The sequence below is a fragment of the Alosa pseudoharengus genome, unplaced genomic scaffold (assembly GCF_046254945.1).
Source record: "Alosa pseudoharengus isolate Yale_2024_CS ecotype anadromous, Long Island Sound unplaced genomic scaffold, YU_APseudo_1.1 YU_APseudo_1.1_scf_8, whole genome shotgun sequence".
In the NCBI taxonomy this organism is placed as follows: Eukaryota; Metazoa; Chordata; class Actinopteri; order Clupeiformes; family Clupeidae; genus Alosa; species Alosa pseudoharengus.
Genome location: NW_027468870.1, coordinates 12,636,252 through 12,655,107, shown reverse-complemented (window position 1 = coordinate 12,655,107; position 18,856 = coordinate 12,636,252). Strand labels below are relative to the sequence as shown.

The following is an 18,856-nucleotide window of genomic DNA, read 5'->3' as shown; positions in this document are numbered from 1 at the left end:
TTGCAATAAAACTGGTCATATTCGACTAGCATGAAAAAAATCGAACGATCAAACTCGGTACACATGTGTTATTAACCCCTAGCTAGATTCATTTTGCGCCAGAATTGTCCTTTAAGTAAGTGGGAGCTGACCCAGCAAGCTAGCCTGAAGTTGTCATACTCAAATTCTAGTCAGAATATGAGTCTGATACTGCTCTATTGGGACGTAATTATGGGGTGTGTTTCAACCGATACAGGGGGGGGGAATGCCTCTGCACTCAATTGGATAGACCTAACCAATCAGAGCAACAAAATAGCTTACCGTGAGGTGTAGGAAGAAAACACACGAACACACGAACCATCCTATCCCCTACGTTTTTAAAAATAATTCTGTTGAACAGTGATATGCTACAAGCATGTTAAACAGCTGGGAAAGGCTGTCGCAAATCCCTCGGTGGTCAGGTGGTCAATCAGAGATTTCAAACGAACGAGGGAACATGTCGCAATGCAACAGCGCTGTTTTCCCTTGATGAAAGTGAAACCACCAGTTTTCCCACATCTCAACTTTGGCCAAAGTTTTAAATTGTTTTCAGTGATACAAACTCATTAAATAATATGAACTTTCCATATGGGGTCTTAAAAGCCATGTATCCTTCTAGCCACAGCGTTTTTGTTTCAAATATAAACCTAATCTAAGCGTGCTCAGATGATGTGATAGACCAGGCGCTGTTGCTCACCTGTCCATCATCGTAAAGCCTGATTTGATTGGTCCGCCCGATTTAGGGCGAGCATACTTGCCCCACAATGGAGCAATGCCAGACCAAACTTCCCGTGGGGCGGGACTAAGTTCGGAATGGCTCCCAGGCTACCAGCAAGCATGAGTGACTTGAATTTGATGCAACCTTAACAGTCTTCTGTAATAAGCACTGCGGTCGCTAACTTGGTTGTTGGTGTTTCGTTTGATGTGTAGAGACCCTACGCAAGCTACTGACGAGGTTTGGTGCTGTTTTGAACAATATTACTGGTTTAAAAAATGCTATTTGGGAAGCGTTTAGCTTACTGCCCATAGATACAACACTTTGTGATTTGGGGCTATACCAGGCCAAGTTCAAAACCTAGGTACACACCGAACCGTGATTTTTGTGTACCGTTACACCTTTAGGTAACGAACTAGCTAGTTTTATTAGAATTAGCCTAAATGAGAACAAGCCTGTCAATGAAAATGAGTTAAGCATTTAAATTAACGAACAGATGTGGATTGGGCCTATATATAGTCTTGATAATACTATTTTGAATATCAGAAACATTCAGCCTAATTGTCACCCCTCTGGTGAGGTCATTGGTACACCCCAAGATGGGTGTAATATACAGTATATTTCCAAAGATTTGAAATTAGTTTTATTATAGGACATAAAAATACTACTACTTCTACTGATAATAATAATGAGGATGATAATATATTAGAAATAATAATTAATATATAGCATAATATATTAGAAATAATAATTAATATATAGCAATAATTAACACTAATATATATATATATATATATATATATATATATATATTAGATTCAACTTTATTGTCATTGTGCAGAATACAAGTACAGAGACAACGTGTGTGTGTGTGTATATATATATATATGTGTGTGTGTGTGTGTGTGTGTTGTATATTAATGCATAATAATAGTGTATAATAATAACAACAACAATTATTATTATTATTATTATTATTATACAGGTTAAAGGAGAACAAACAGTCTTTTTACACAGGAGCAGGGCCACTTAGAGTAGACCATTCTCTGCTCTGATATTTAAAGCTTTCTGTCTTCACCTTTGCGTCTGTCACCACTCTGTCCCTAAGTGCTTTTAGCTGAACAGAAAAAAAAACACACACACACAAGCAGCTACAGCAAATATAGAATCACTTGAATCAAACAAATGGCAATGGCCATCCAATTGTGCAAATGGAATGATAATGCCGTACAAGGTTCAAGAGGAGAGCTCGACAATGTAGCAGGATAGGGTTGAAACGGGCGGCAGTTTTGCAAATTGAATAATGCGTCTCCGCCGGGTGAAAGGTCGGGGAGTGGGATGGTTGATGGTTGTGCTCTATGGCAAGCAGTGATGGTCACAATGCAACCCTGTCTGCCATGATTTTTTAGGCCTCACCGAGTCGGTCATTGCGTATGCCCATTCCAGGGTGGGACAGGGGGTTCTTCATCTGGACTGGTAAGTTATAAATGTCACGAGTCGTTTCACTGTCTACTTTAGAGCTTCATTCTAGTTCTCTTTACTCTTCCCTGGTGTTGCTTTTAAAGCATTAGGCTACTAAGGGTTAACTTCACCTTATTCTGGTTTAGTAAATTGTGTTGTTTAGTAAAAAAGCTGTTTCGTCTCTGGTTTAGCTTGATTCGTCTTCAACTCCTGCGTGGGCAATGATGACTGTAGCTAAGCAGTAACTGCAAGCCTCTACCATTCTTTATCGACCATCTGTGAAATCAAAAAAGCTTCATTGTGTGTTTGATGCCATGTGTTCAACGGATTTGTTAATGGTCGAATTTATCACAGTTGTGATGTTTTCAGGAGGAAGTACTATGCTGGTAACTGGGCCAGTTTCAACTTCAACGGCCTGCTGTCCTGGATTGAGGAATATAAAGTGAGTGTGCAGGGTCTCTATTTAAAAACCCAGAGATTTATAAGGGCCTGGCATGTTTGTCAGAAATAAATTAGGAGCTATATGTACCAACTTTTTGGGTGCTGTTAGCTGTATCCTTGAAAACAACCAAAAGGAAAATAATGTTATGGTGTGGAGATTAATGGTATGTTTCTGAGCACATCACCACTGTACTCTCCCCCAACACTAATTGTCAGGGGAATGCCTGTTTTTATGTTTGTGTGTGTGTATATTTGTGTGTGTGTGTGTGTGTGTGTGTGTGTGTGTGTGTGTAGGGATGGAGGGAGAGTCAGAGAGAAGAGAAAAGAGGCGGAGTGGAGGAGCAAGATGGAGGATGGAGAGGTGGTAGTGCCCATCAACACAGTCTCTTTCATCACCAACCTCAAGGCCCTCTGCTATACCAGGTCATATGCCACACAGGTAGTTAAAATCAATTCCAAGAATGTTTTGATATAATATGTTAACATGTGGTGTACAGAACTGCATGGAGCTAAAGGCTGATTTCATTCTTAGCACGTCAAGAAACAGAGTAAAAAAGTATAGGTACGGATACAACACCCCAGAGACAGAACCGAAGAATGTGAAAATGCCACTGACTGTCCAGCTGAATGTTTGGAGTATGTGATGAATGGGACCTACTACTTACAACATGGTGTCATACTTGACAAGAATTATCAAAAAGTGCACCAGGTGGTCTATAACGATGGCAGGTATTTGAGTAAATGTACATCTGACTTCCTTGTCAAGCTGTTTATAACATGCTACTTTTAGATAGCTGCATGTCTATTTTGTATGCTATTGTAAACCTCCTGAATGTCAAGGTTACAAGTTGGCATCATGCCGTGCTCATGCTCCATGACTGTTGTGTTGTGCTAAGCTAACCTACAGAGACTGAGGAGGAGATGACAGGGGAGCAGGAGGAGGCAGCAGCACCATCGTCACCCACACATCCCCTCACCCCAGAGCACCTGACGCAGACACGGGGGGAGGGGGACACTAGTCTGGAGATCACCGAGGAAGCCATGACCCCCCCCCCCCCCAGCCCCCTTTTAAGTGGCAGGGCCAGCAGGGGTGTACAGAGGGAGGAACATCCCAGGAGGGTTAGCAGGCAGGAGTCTCTCAGGATGCCAACCAATCAGAGGGCACAGAGGACAAACAAGCTCAGCCTATGTGTATGCTGACGGCTCATCTAATCCTGTGGAGGTGAAGAAGATGACCTACACTGACCTGATGAAGGAGAGACAAAGGTCCAATATTGACCTGCTGTATGAGGTTGGTGCAGGTGTTCAGGCTGTCTGTTTTAAGTGATTTTTAGTACAAACTCTGTCAGGGACAAAACTTTTAGCAAGCAGATGTGCAACCCATGATCAGTAATGACGAGTTGTCAAGGAGGAAGAAAATTATATATGTGAAGGTGCAGTAGCCAGCATTGCCTTCTTGGGAAAAAATGGACAAGCTTCAATGTAAGTAGTGGTTATCACCAGAAATGAATAAGCTGGTCTCAACCATCTCTTTAGATTGAAGCGACATCTGTGAAGTCCACAAATTCTTTTCTGGATATTTCTGGGCGTACACTTTTCCCTGTTTTTTCTCCCTGTCTGTCTTACTGCCAACAAATGCTGCCCACACTACATGGTGATTATTTATTTAAAAATAGATTCTAGTGATTATGTATTTTAAAAAGTTAATTCATTTATTTCAATTATTGCATTGATGTCCACTGACTTTTATTTTCAAGTCTTTTGAGTGCTTAGCTGCAAAGACTGTGCCCTAGCATTGCTAGAATCCTCCAGGCCCAGGAAGCACAAATAAATACATATATACTTTCCCTGTGCTATTAGTTAACATTTGTTTTAATAAATGTAGAAATATTCATTTGATTCATCTTTACAAATTCTGACCAACATCAGTTTTTTTTTTTTTCTACCATGGAGAAAAGCTTACGTCTTTTGTTGAACTTGGATTGATCCAGTCCAGACAGAGACCAGAGACTGCATAGTGACCCTAATGACCCCTCACCTGTCATGTGCTTCCCACCACAGCTGATGATCCAGGGGCAGCCTGATCAAACTCCTGTTGTGTAATGCCATTAACTGGGTAAGACCTGAATCCCTGTGTTGGACTAGAATAAAATGATTACGGTATTGCCATGGCAGTGTCTCACCCTCATGGTGCGTTAAGAGTTCTTCAGACTTCCTGTTTGCGTCTGATTATTACAGGATCTTTTTCTTTCCTTAATTAAATAACACAAAGAGTAGTGTAATGAAATCAAATGAACGTCTAAATGAAAATCTATTTGTTTTCAAATATAAATTCATTTATAATTTCAGTTAATCCCTTCACTGAAAGCTGGCGGGTGAGTGTGTGACTCATGTAATGGATAGCATTTTCCTCTGCGTCAGATACATGTGCAAACACACTCACTTACTTCCACTCTCCCTACACCCTCCTCTCCTTTTGCAGATCATCTGCTCTGCAATCTGCTTCTGTCTCGTAACTCTCTCTATCCATCTCACTTAATCTCTCTTTCCGTTCACATTCTCATTTTCCATTCCCTCTCTCTCTCTTTCTCCTTCTTTGTCCATTTTCCCACTATTTATTTTTTCCTCTGTCCTCTTCTCAACCCACCCACCCCCCCCCCCCCCCCCCCCACACACACACACACACACTCTTTCCTCCCTCCAGGTGGCGTGTTCTCGGGCCGACGTGTGTGTTTGGCAGTAAGCTGCTGCCGGTGATGGAGAAGCGTGCGCTGGTGAAGTCCCTCACCCTTTGCCTGGACTTTGAGCAGCACCCAGAGGAGTTCCAGGGTATGACCCGTGAGCTCCAGCACCACACTAGCCCCTCCTTGCAGCCACAGCAGCAGCAGCGCAGCTCCCAGGACTCAGCTTCTCTGCCTGGGAGCCACACGCACCCCTGGGCTTCTCTCTCACCTCTCCCCTTACACACTGGTTAACTCATACTATCGTACATGTAGTTGGTGATAGTAGAAGATTTGTGGCCGCCCAACAAATTTTGATTTTGAAGGATTGTTCTCTTCATCACGTTGCAGAAAGGAAGTTGTGTACTGATTTTAAGGACTTGTAGTGCTGGACTTGCAGATCATAGAATATTATGCATTGTCTTTTTTTAGCAATCTGATAAGCCATCTCACCGTAATGTGCCAAATAGAAATGTCACAGTTGAGAGGCACTCCATGCTATTCTGTTGGGACCCCTCCTCATGTTCAGTACCGGTCACATCCGTCTGTCTTCCCTCAGACTTCTCCCAGAAGCCCTAAGGGGAATTTCTCCGGGCCAAGAAAGCTCACCGAGAACCTAAAGCACATCCTGCTTCACAGTATCGCCATGGTGACACTGAAGACCCTCACCGAGGACTGCCTCTGGGCCGGCGCAGCACTTCCCGGGTCGCTGCGCTGCCTGGGTCGCTATGGCAACATGCCCTTCCTGTTCCCCTTGCATGCCCAGGGGGAGATCCCACAGTGCTTCTGCAGGTGAGACAGCTTGACATTTGCTCTGGGAGATATCTCCCGTCGTTGTAAATTGGCTGTAAGAAGTCTCCTGAGCCTGTAAGTGGCTCGACGCTTAACTGCTTTATTATTTCCAAATGCCTGGCAAAACGACTACGAGAGGAGGTGTTATTCGCGGAGAGAAAAATTGAGGCGTTCCCCAGGGGAAGGTTGATTGTAGACATTTCAATTGATTGTAGGTATTTCACTGTCAATGCTGCTGTAATGTGCCTCTTAGCAAAGCTCTATTTGGACTTGCCTCTCTTTCACGTGTTTTCTTTTTTCATGTTTGTATGGTTTTATGAATGTTCACAAACAAGAACATTTTGCTGATGTTCAGTTCATTACTAGTTCAGCTTAGCCGCAGTGAATTTTTGACAGCTTGGTAATGTGGATTGTAAACCACTCAAGGGAGTTTTCTCTCGGCAAAGACTATATGAAATTGTACCAATGGTGACGTGTGCAAGACACACACCATTTGAAGTGGACAACCAATTTACGATGGCGGCAACACTGAAATGACATTTGGTTGTGCTTGTATGTATGTGTGTGATACATACTGGACAAGCAGCCTGTGGAGCTTGTAGAGCTTTTTTCAGGCTGGTGGTGGGAGCAGGCAACAGGGGGACGGGGGAGGTGGGGCTAGTGGGGGCCTCGGGATGATTGCAGCGCTCAGTTGGGTTCTGAATGGCTGCTTTTAGCACTTGCAGGCCCTGTGGGACGAGGGACTGTGAAACTGAAGCACTTAGAGGCAAGCGGGGCGGCGGGACAGCGCAGCACAGGCCCAGCATCGCCCCCCCCCCCACCCTCTCTCACAGAATACCTGCCTGCATGCCTGTCTGTCGAGCTGCCGGGATGCCTGAGGCTGTGGATGGGGCTTTAGAGAGAGAGAGGCCAGGGATGGCTCGGAGCCAGTGAAACAGAGAACATCTCCCCCAAGGGTTGAGGACCACAGCTGCACAGATGACTGAACACCCCCCCCCCTCGGTTCCCCATCCCCAGCCTGTGTCCCAGCTTCCCCCACTGCTGCTGCTGGTGGTGCTGACGCTGATGCTGCCCGTCCCCAGAGCAGGCCGCTGGTGCTCCAAGTGAGAGGTGCAGTGCTGCGCGTCCTCCAGGCTCCCCAGAAGCACAGGAGCGCACAGGGTTGCACAGATGGCCAAACAGATCCCACACATTTCGGAGGAACCTTGTGTGGCATAGGTTTGGCACCGCCTGGCCTGGCTTGTTTGTGGGGATTTGTAGACGCAGGCTTTTAAGGAATCATTCACACCACTGAATTGCTCATCGGTCGACTGTCATCCTGCTGTTTTGTGTGTGTGTGTGTGTGTGTGTGTGTGTGTGTGTGTATGTGTTTATAAAGGGCCACTGTTGATGCTCTAAAAGATGACTTGATAGTGGCCTTTCATTTTACAATGACTAAGGTTAAGAGATTTGAACATCTCAATCCTAGATGATCCCTGATGGAACGGCTTAGGTTTGTTATGTTTATGTTCAGACTCGGCCCTATAAGAGAGCTCTTATTAGATTGAATTGGTTTCTGGTTCTCGAATGCTAATAGAGCCCCTCCTTGTGGAGATGTGGTCATTAGCATTTTTGATTTGCACCCGTTTTCCTCTAATCACCCTCGCTGACAGGCAGATAAGCAAGGTAAGCCACCGATGCATGGTCCCATCTGCAAGCTGTCCGTCAACTGCAGGGTTAACGCAAAAGAGAAAACAAAACAAAACAAAAACAAAGCAGGCTCTGAGCCTCTAATTGATATTCTTTTATTTTCTGAGACTGGGAGAACAGCATATTCTTTGGGGCAAAGAGCACAGAAGCTTTGTGCCTATGTATTTGCTTCCACACTAGTAGGTCCACAGAGTCCGGTTTAAACAGTAGGCTGTTTTGATTTGAGGCAAATGTTAAGCTAGTTAATGCTAATAGAGGAATGGAAAAAATTGTGGTAGACTAACCCAACATAGTTACGAATGGAGAGACACAAAGGGAGATGGAGAAAGAGTATAAATGAGCCGATGAAATTAACAAGGGGAAGGTGCAAAATGTACGCAAGGGAAGTGTGAAGATTACGGAGAGCTCCGAATAAAACACCTGGGAGGTGCAGATGACAACACGCTGGGACGACGGGGGGATGAAGAGACAAAAGTCCAGAGCGAGAGGGAGGGTGCGCGGGCGTGCGAGCGGGAGTGTCGAGGGTTGGAAGGTGGCGCAGAGGCGGGCCCATCCATCACGCTGATACCTGCTCGCAGCTGATGGATGGATAGATGGCGGCGCAAACTCAATAATGCCGCCACCGCCGCTCTCTCCCGGGTTATTCACAGATCACCGAGCAGCGCTGCTAATAAAGTGATGAAATGCTTTGCTGTCCTCGCCCGCGTTATTCCTCAAGTTTTTTTTGATGGGAAAGGCTCGTTTTAATTTCTAAATAACCTTTGGGCGCTCCTGGCTCTGTGGCTTTCGTCTTCTCTGGCACCCCCAGCCACCCAACAGCTCTTTGGTTATGCTTCTGTAAGGCTTGAGATGGGATGATGAGGTTTGGTTTGAGCTGTTTACTGCCCCCCCCCCCCCCCCAAACCCCCACGCGCTTCTGGAGTAAAAAATAGTCTAGCATCTCCGGCCATTACAAGCCTTTGATTTGCATGCTGTATCGCAGCGCTTCAATCAGGCGGCAGTCAAACTGAAGGACGAGGAAATGCATTAATTAGTGAGGATGATTGTCTTTCTGCAGCACTCATTCTCAGATCATATTTCCTCTATATCGTCTCTCTCACTCTCTTTCCCTCTCTCCCTCTCTATTTCTCTCTCTCTCTCTCTCTCTCTCTCTCTCTCCCCTCCAACACTTCATGGGAGCAATAAACATCTAATTTATTCGGATCCAACAGGATTTAATTTTCTGCAGTGGAGCTCGCCAGGCGGTGTGACGCTTTGTTTTCTTTTAATTATTGGCCAACCATTAGCCCCCCACTCTGCCACCCAGCTTCTGGAGATTACAGGCAAATTTGCCGGCAATGAACTTGACAGGTAAGTGGTCGGCCGAACCGGCGTGGTAATTTTGTTTGTTTAGCACCACCCGGACGGTCGATGAATTTATCCCGGACGCCCTGCCGACAGTGGGCGGCCATTTTCTTTGAAGCTTGCCCTGGATGTGCCTGTAGGCCCCTCTACTGCACCACCACAGTTACATTAACATCAAACACAGAAGTCTTCAGGTTACTGTGTTGCGCCACACCTTGGTTTGTTTAGCCATGTTGATGCTGTTTTTATAAGAGGAGTTATTCAGAAGATTAGGGTCTTAACTGCTAAATGTCATTAGAAATTACTGTCTATGGTTTGATCGGGTTATTTAATGGAATCTCTCTGGTTATACATCTCATGTAATGTGATACTGTTTCAGAACTCAAACATCTCAAGTGACCATAAATTGGTAATTGTTTAGAACCATCTGGAGTCTGTATTTGATGGTGGTATTAGTGAACCATTGTATCCTTGTAATCTTTGATCACAGGAGCTTCTCCTGAACAGGTGAATGGACTCACCCTTCTTCTAGGGCCAGTGATGTGGTGTAATGATTTGAAACCAAGGAGGCAATACCACAAATGGAATTCCACAAGACATTGTGGCAGATCAGAACTCTATCTGTTCCAGGCTGCGATGCTATCTGTGGTCCTGAATTAATTGTGTCTTCAGTATGAAAGGAACGCCTTTGAGGACATCAAGCCCTGTGATCCAGTCAAGGCATTTCGCCCCCTCCGCTCAGTTATTAGATTGTTGATGAGATGATGAAAGGAGTAGGCCGTGAAAAAAAAACATTACATCTACTGCCATCCTTATAAGGCATTTTTCTATTTATTTTAGCCCGGTCAGAGATTGAGCTGGCAGTGCCTGCAGCTTATTTTTGCTTCTTCTTACAGTAGCTTTTAATTACAGAGGTAACTAGTTGGAGGCAGTTGTTTTGTGGAGCAGAGAGAGTGCCTGGTGTGTGTGTGTGTTGGTTGGTGTGTGTGGGGGGGGGGGGTTGGGGGGGGCATATAGAATGGTGTTTGGGGGGGGGGGTATGGGGGTGGAGTTGTGTCGGAGATTTATTTTGGATGTGACCTTCTCCACACTAGCTGCCGCTGTAATCAGTGGAATTAATAGCATAATCAAATTATACACAAACTCATAAATCATTGCTGAGCGCTGCTGTCACGGAGTTGGGCTATTAATGGCCCCCATTGTTTTGCCACCGTATTAAAAAATCACGTCCCCTGATTCTTGCCTTGATAGGAGCTGAAATGCCATTTAGGGCCCATAAGGAACACTGGGTCCCGGCGCGCGGGGGTAGCGCATTTTCACAACTGTTAATTTAGCCGGAACGCCAAGTGATGTCGCCGGGGCAAGGGAAGGTGGGGTAGGGTGGGCTGGGCGACAGCAGTGGTGAGGGTGTGGGCAGCTGGGGGTTAGAGCGAGGGGACGTCGGCGTGCCAACGGGGGCCCCCTGCTTCGACAGGGTGCGTTTTGCCGGCCACCGAAGGCATCATTGCCACAGACAGCCGTGAGTTAATTAGAGTAATATCAGCTTAAACGTCTGTCAGTTGGGGTTAATGACATCAAAGGACTCTCTCTCTGCCCCTCTCTCTCTCTCTCTCTCTCTCTCTCTCTCTCTCTCTCTCTCTGAGCACATCTCAATGGGGTTTTGTGGTGGCAGGATGGTGAGATGGGTCTGGATGACTGCCTCTAGTGCCCCCCCCCTCCCCTCCCCCCCGTCTTCTTCAGGGCTGTTTTTTGTTCCCTCTTGAGCTTTATTAAGATGCCATGTCTCAAAATTAATCTGTAAGGGGCATGTGCAGGTAGAACCTCCTGTAAGAGAAAGAGAGCAGCAGCAGGAGGAGGTGGAGGAGGAGGAGGAGGAGGGAGTATAAAAGGAGCAGAGGAGGAAGCGCTCACCGGCTCTCTGTTCTTTCACTGGCTCTTATCTCACCATCGGCTCTCGCAAGGCCCGATCTCGCTGTAGCTCTCATGTATTCATCTCGGCTTGACAGCGACCCAACACTTCTTTATAAAGACCACATAAGAGATAATCTCTATACGCTCTGGGCGAACAAAGGCAAAAAAAAACCCTATGCACACACACACACACACTGTTTCATGGGCCGCCGAGAGACTATACGAGGTCCTCTCAGGAGTTGGCTCTGGAGACCTTCAGCAGTGTCCCATGCAGCTGAAGGTGATGGCGGAGTGCCCTGTGCCAAAATGTCTCTCTCCCTGCAAAGTCCCCCCTGCAGCCTCAGTCAGCCGCTCACCTTACCCTCCAGAAGTCCCTCAGCCTGCAGTCACCCCTTCACCCTCCCATAGACTGTGAAGTGAATCCTTTTCTCGACGCGAAAGGAAGCAGGGGTTAAAAAACAACAACTGTGCTGTTCACAGCTGTGGTATTTTCACAGTGTCAGATGAGTCAACGTTTGTGTGTCCTTTTTTTTGAGGGGAGATGGTGACAAGGTGTGATTGCACACACACACCCCCCCCCCCCCCACCCCTACCCTTAATGTCAAGCTATCAGATTTAATTAATGCTATTAGGGGTAGGGAGTTCAGTGCACAAACCAAATGTGAGAGTTTTGGGAGTGTGTTTGTGTGTTTCTATGCAGGATGTGCGCCGGGTATGGAGAGACCTACTGCCTTCGCCACTCTGTCCAGTGTTTGGTCATGGACAAAGAAACTAGCAGGTGAATGACCGTAGGATCTATCTTAATTGTATCGTTCGCTAAAACTCATTACTTTCCAACAAGCAACAGAACAAAACATGGTGAGGACAGCAGAGCTCAAAACAAAGAACTCGCTTGTGTAGGAGTGGAGAGAAGTGGTCCTCTTCTCCCGTTAAGTACCCTTTAAGTCCATCTGTCCAATGAGAACACACACAGGGGAGAGCGCTCTGTTGGAAAGTCATTTGTGTACGCCGGCCCCTCCAAAACAAGACAGCGGTGAAGAGAAGAAAAGAAGAAAAAAGGGGGTGAAAAAAAGACGGGAGGGGGGGGGGTTCGGTTCGGGCGCACAGATTTCTGTTGAGAAAATTAATTTTCTCGGAGACGGGCGCGAGTCTCAGCCCCCCTGAAGCAGCGGAGCTCGGAAGACAAATCACAGGCCCTTGCCACTCGGGCCGCTGATGAGTGATGCGGCTTTTTCCTCGTGGCCTTACCTCCACTAATTGATTTTCATCTGAAGACAAAAAAGCCCTCTGTTACAGCTCCTTAAAAAATGAGAGTTCATCTCCAGTCTCTGCTGATTAATCTGAGCTGATAATGCGCGTCAGGGCCCGAGCAGAAAGCCCTTTAATGAGTTTCAAAGGTGGATTGTTGTCATAAACTAGGTTAGATTAGATTTTTTTTTTCTTCGCTCTTCCCATTTTTCCCCTCCTTCTCTTCCCTCCCTTCTTTTCTTTTTTCCGGGCGATACAGTGAGATTCTTTCATCTAGGTGGTGGGTGACCCTTGGGGTTGGTATCGCTTCAGTAGCAAGGTGGAACGGAGGCATGGAGGTAGCTGCTATTAGCGTGCTAGAGTGCAGACCAGGCGCCCGCAGATTGTGGTTCCCAGCCCCTTGCGCAGGGTAACCCTCTGATGAGGGAGCTCTGCCGGGGGAGATGCTGGTGCCTACTGGGACGCCTCTCCCGTCCTGGTAAGCCACGGTTCCCTTTGATAGCGCATCCCTCTCGAGGAAATTGGTTCCTTTCTTTCGCAAAAAAAAAGGGGAAGGCCAAAGACTCGTTAAGCGAGACTTTTTTCTTCTTTTTTTCCAGAATTGGGCAAGGTCACTGCTTTGTCTCTTTGGTTTGTCTTCAGGGTGTCTGTAGAGAGATGAATTTTCCTTATTTTTCTGCTTTAGGTTTGTAAAGTAAAAAAAAGTTTGGTTCAAATTCAAGAATGAACAGCCACAGCAAATCATCACCAGCTGACGAGCAGGGAAGGTGTGAAACAGCGGAACTGAGGCACTTCTGTCCAACTTTTTCAAGACTCCCTCAGAGTCCCAGGCCCTGGATGCGGCCCAAGCTGTGGCTGGCTGGTACTGTGAGCCGAGCTGTGCAGCGCGTCGCATCGCAAGGGTCAGGTGGAGGCTGGCGAAGGGCCAGATGGCGATGTCAGTCGGCTTTGGCCCGCAGTCCATAAAGCACCTCGGGAGAGGAGCGCCGCAGTCCGTGCGCACGCCGTGCCGCCGTTCGAGGCTACCGTCATACATCATCCGCAGGAAAAAAAAGTTTTGCGAAGGTGAAAAGAAAAAAAAAAATGAAAAAAGAAAAGGGGGGAAAAAATGGCTGGCAAGGTGTCTGGCAGGCTGAACAATGATTTTAATTTCCCCCGTGTCATAAATTACCTTCCTATGTCTCTTCTTATTACATACATAAAGCTGAAAAGGGTAGAGAGAGATGAATAATGCAGTGGTGGATTATGGGCCTGTGGAGCCCACCTGCCACTCCCGGGCTGTGTGGAGGTGGGTCTCTGCCACCCGACTCGTTGCCACGACGCCCGCCCCCAACGAGCGTCGGCAATCATTTGTCCCACCATTCAATCTGTCACCGTGTCAACAGGCTACGGCGATCCGTTTTGTCTGTGCCGATTTGTTTTTGCACGATGCAATCTCCAATCTCTCCCGACCCTTTTGTGCCTGGAACAAAACTGAGCTAATGCGAAAGTGAAAATGTGTTGATTCAAATGTTCCTGGGCACATGAATTTTCGTTTACACACAAGGTGCTATATCTGTCGAGGGCCCGAGGTTTATTTTTCCAGTCAGAGCTTTCAGGAGCGAATAAATCACCTGACTAAACTAAGGTCTCGAGTGGCGCTCTGGTGGCCCTGCGAAGTGGCTGTTTGCGCTGGCTTGGCGTCACGGTCGGCTTGCGCGGGGGAAACTTTGGACGCCGGCTCGGCAGAGCGTAAAAGTCAAGAGTGTTTGAAACGGCGCATCGTTGGGGTGCAAGGTTGCCATGCTGATTGGCCCAGAGTCCGGCTGCCGGCCCAGTTTATGAACACTGTTTATGAACTGTTGTTATGGTCTGTGCAGTTCGCCTCTGGCCTTGAGTGTCAGGGAATGGCGTCCATTAACACTATATCAGTGTTTGGGGAGCTTATGTATGTTGACAGGCAGAACTTTGCTTTCTGAAGAGGAAGTATAAGGAAATAGTGTCAGTTTTGTTTTGCCAAGGAAAATATGCAGCAAATAACTTTAATTCTGATAGATAGATAGATAGATAGATAGATAGATAGATAGATAGATAGATAGATAGATACTTTATTGATCCCCAGGGGAAATTCAAGGTCAAAGTTCAGAAAAATACATTGTAATCAAGTTTATATAATATGAAATGGTTGGGGGATGTTTTTGAAAGGTAACCATTACACCACAACGTTCTTGACATAATTGGATTGGTAAATTAAAAAGCATGCAGAGAGAAGTAGTCTTTGAAAGAAGACAACAAATAAATGTGTTATGCTGAAGAGCTCACTTTCAACTGAAAACATATGTAGGTGTATGCAAATGTAGCTACATGAATCTCATTTTGGATTCTGTGAATTAATTATAAAACAGTATTTGACAGAAATGGATGTATGTGTAATATTTAAGTAATTCAAATCTTGCCACCCAGCACATTTGAAACTGTCTAATTGAAATAAAGACATTCATTGAAAATCTTTTACAGTTGGTGCTCTCTTTACAGAATTACCATCTAGTAAGAGTTTATAATCTTTTATGTGTGAGTTTGTCTAAGGTTTTCACTTGACTCCAGCTGTCAGGGTTTTGTGTGTGTGTGTCCGTGTGTGTGTGTGTGTGTGTCTGTGTGTGTCTGTCCCATCCCACTCCATTGGCACGGGATTGATTGCGGACGTCAGCTCCCCTTGCCTGGCCCCCCTTGCAGTAAATAAATCTTCATTTACATAAACAGTCCGTTCCGCTGTCGATTGTGCTGAGGTTGAGGAGGACTGGAAGGCCCTCATGCCTGATCAGAGGGGCAAGGCAGAGTGTCGGCAGCCGCACCATTCGTGGTGGAGCCCCCCACCACCCCCCTCCGCCCCATCATCACCCCACCCCTCCTCTCCTTTATTGTGTTGTGAAAGTCCATTTCAAGGATGTCACCCCAACTCCATTAGTTTGGATAATGAGCCCTATAAAGCACATTTATAACTCTTGACATAACAAGCAGACAGATTTTCTCCACCATTCGCTCTCTTTCATTTTTTTTCTTCCTTATCCTACTCCTCCTCTTCTTCTTCTCTTTTCTCCTCCTCTTTTTCATGGTACCTGAGGAGGTAGTCTGTGCGAAGGTCACCCTGGCGTGTCCAGGGGGGGAAGAGAGTGGCAGATGAACCCTTTTGCCAAACTCCCAGACTGTCACCTGCTCTCTCCCAGCTGACACAGCTGGACAGGGTTTGTGTTTGTGTATTTGTGTGCGTGTGTGTTTGTGTGTGTGTGTGTGTGTGTGGCCATTGGGGGGTTGAGGATGGCTGAAGGAAATATGTGCTTGCCTCTTTTGTTGATTTAAGGGCCACGTTTGGTGCTCTGTTGTCTTTGACCCACCCTGAGCGTGAGACAGCCGAGGACCGTTCACAAGGTCACCTCATGTGAGACCGCTCTGCCTCCCACTCCCTCTGCCTCACTCTCCTCCACTCTGTGCAGGTGCAAGGCTGTGATTGACACCGAAGGCCAGCGAATCAGCTTTAATCATTCTGTGTTGTAGGATGGATACATGAGGGAGAAGTGGAGGAGCCCAGATGACAGGTAAATGATTCAACTACTGCACGGCTGCAGGTATAAGCAATTGCTGCAGAAATTGTCCATTTTAATTAATGTCTGTCCCAGGTAACTTATTTTATAAAAAAGCTACTTTTGTTTTAGTCAGCCATTGTAAACATTTTCAGGGTATGTTATAACATGAATTTGTTTTCAATAAGGCACACTAATGTCTTTAGATTTGGAGTTGTGGGAAGGCTACGATTACACTTGGTTCAGTTTTAGTGGAAAGGTAGTACTGAGGTGATTGTTCTGAATTTTGAATGTTTATTAGCTGCAGATGATTAGTTGACTATTACATAATGGACTATTAAAGTGTTTTGAAAACTAGGTAACTGCCCATGATAAAGTAAGCAGTGAAGTTTCATTAAATTAAGATACCAAAAAAAACGAATACACCAAAGTCTTGTCAAATCACCCTACTCAGCGTGAGAGGTCTTTGGGAGAGTGGAGAGCTGATATTTCGCCATTGAGCTGCTGGTCCAGTGTCTGGATTTGGTTTCATCCGAGGGCGTGACAAAGGGCGTTGGTATGCCACGCTGCGGTGACAAGCTGACGACTGGCACTGATACGTCAGCTGTGATGGCCTCTGTGGCTGTCGAGTGCTTTCGTTCTCTCCATCTCTCTCTCTCTCCATCTCTCTCTTTCTCCCTCTCTGTTTCTCTCTCTCTCTCCTGCTCTTTCGTTCTTCCTCTCCGGTTCAGCCACCCTCAGCCCTGTCGATGCAGACCTTGACATTTGCGACGCTGACCCCAGTTAGAGCGTGACGGATGGGTTTACGACCAGACTGGGCAGAGAGTGACTGCCAGGCCGGACGGGTCAGAATACAGAAGAGGACCAGAGGAGGACCGGAGGTGTTGAGGTCACTGTCAGGGTGGACATGCAACAGTTCCATAAACTCACAAGAATTTCAGTTGTTGATCCTCAGATGATTACATTGCTGTTTGACAAAAGTAATAGCACTCATTAGAAAAATAACAATCAGTATAAATAGATGCATAGAGAGATTTTTTTAAAAAGAAAGAAAGAAAGGAGTGAAGGAAGGAAAGAGAAATGACATTTCACTGGTTTGTGGCGATAGGAATTTTGAAAATACATTGTGTGTGGAGTTAACAGTAGCCATTTATTACTAGGACAGCAGTTTCTGGTGTGTAACACAAGCCTGTCAAGGGCATGGCTTATTTATTGGATTCTTGGCACAACCTTCAAATAAAGTTTGAATGAGTAGAGAACATCAATAACCCCTGATTATTAAACGTCTCGACTACCTCCCTGCTCAGCCCGAGGAACGTGGCCGCCTTAGCATCTGACTGGGCCTCCCATCATCCCTCTCTCTGTTGTCCCTCAGTGTCCCACCTCCTGAATGTCCCCCCGTCTGTCTCATTTAGGTGCTGTCCACATTAGGCCGCGTCAGTCTAAATAATTATTCTCCATTTAGCCCTTCCGTCCACATTAAAATGACACACACTGACACTGAAAATGATACTTTTCGAAAACTCGATCTCTGAGGTGGGTACATTTGAAAAGTCCGGGTTTTCACATTGTAGTCTGTACAGGGGAAACAAAGAGCTTCAGACACGATGATGTGCGGTTGCAGACACCGGCAACAATAAACACTTCTATGGCGTTTCAGTGTTCTAGTGTCGAAGCAAAACTTTTGAAAAACGATCACGTGGACCGTGATCGTTAATGTGGACATGACCTTACTGTCTCTTCTCCTCCTTGCTGTTGCTGTCCCTGTCACCGATGATTATATCTCTCTTTCTCTCTCCCTCGGTGACTCTGTCACCTCTTTATTATCCCATTCACTTCTATGATCTTTTTCTGCAGGTCCCCCTTCCTTTTTATTCTGACATTGAGTAGCTTGTGGTCAAGGATTCATATGTTGTATTTATTTAAATAGATGTAAGTGTCTGCTAAACTTCCCCCTCTTTCTTTTGTAATATTTCCCTCTCTCACTCCTACCCTGTCTCTCCCTCTCTCTTTCTGACTTTCTCTATCCCTCTCTCCCTGCACAGGCACATCTCCATAGCGGTACTCATCACAGACGCTTCGATGTAGTCCTCTGACACAAAGCAGCAGATACACTCCTCTGCTCTCTCAACCCACTCCACTTTACTGTGCTGTGTTGCAGCCTACGCATCCAGCAATCTCAAAGCCAGAGAGAAAGATCTAGTCAGAGCCTGTGGGGTCTCTCTCTCTCTCTCTCTCTCTCTCGCTCTCTCTCTCTCGGTCTCTCTGGCCAATAAAAAGGCTGCACGCCACTCCTGCTGACCATGCACTTTTGTTGCCCAACTTGTTTTGCATGACGTCTCTCACTCTCTCTCTTTTTTTCATTTTTATTTATGCCCCTGCTCTGTGTCGCCTGTCACATTTGTATGGATTCTTGGGACGTGTCCAAGGGGTTCGGCCGCCCCCGTATAACAACAAACCATCAGGGCTGATTTGAGATGTCGTTACAGTAATTTCAACGCAAGGGGCTCGCCAGTTTGTATGCTATAAAGTCAATTATTTGTGTGTTTGTGTGTATGTATGTGTGTGTGTGTGTGTATGTGTGTAAGCGCAAAGCAGAGGACAACAAGCTAACGTTACCAGTCGAATGAAAAGAGTAGGATGTTACTGATGCTGCGATTTCATTTGAAACTTGGTGGGTTCATTTTGAAGCAGCCCTAACGCCCCTGGTAACTGACACGCTATCTTCTTGTCGGCTGATTTAAGTGCAAGTTTTTCTCACTTAGTCAAAGAGGGCTGTCAGTCTGAAGTACACTGGATTGGGCCGATTTATCTCGTGGACTAATGTGTCAGAGAGGCTCATGTGGAAAAGGCTCTGGTCTGGGGAAACAAATCAGTCAGAGGCCCCTCACAAATTCACACGTGAATATTTCACACCAAGAGGAAGGGAAGAGAAGGAGGGGTGGGGTTGGAGACATGGG

At 46.1% G+C, this 18,856-nt stretch overlaps 1 pseudogene; it reads left to right on the top strand.

Moving 5' to 3' along the window:
* Positions 1-2,981: 2,981 nt before the first annotated feature.
* The window catches only part of LOC143112593 (rab proteins geranylgeranyltransferase component A 2-like), a 29,452-nt pseudogene continuing 13,577 nt past the window's right edge, over positions 2,982-18,856 (top strand).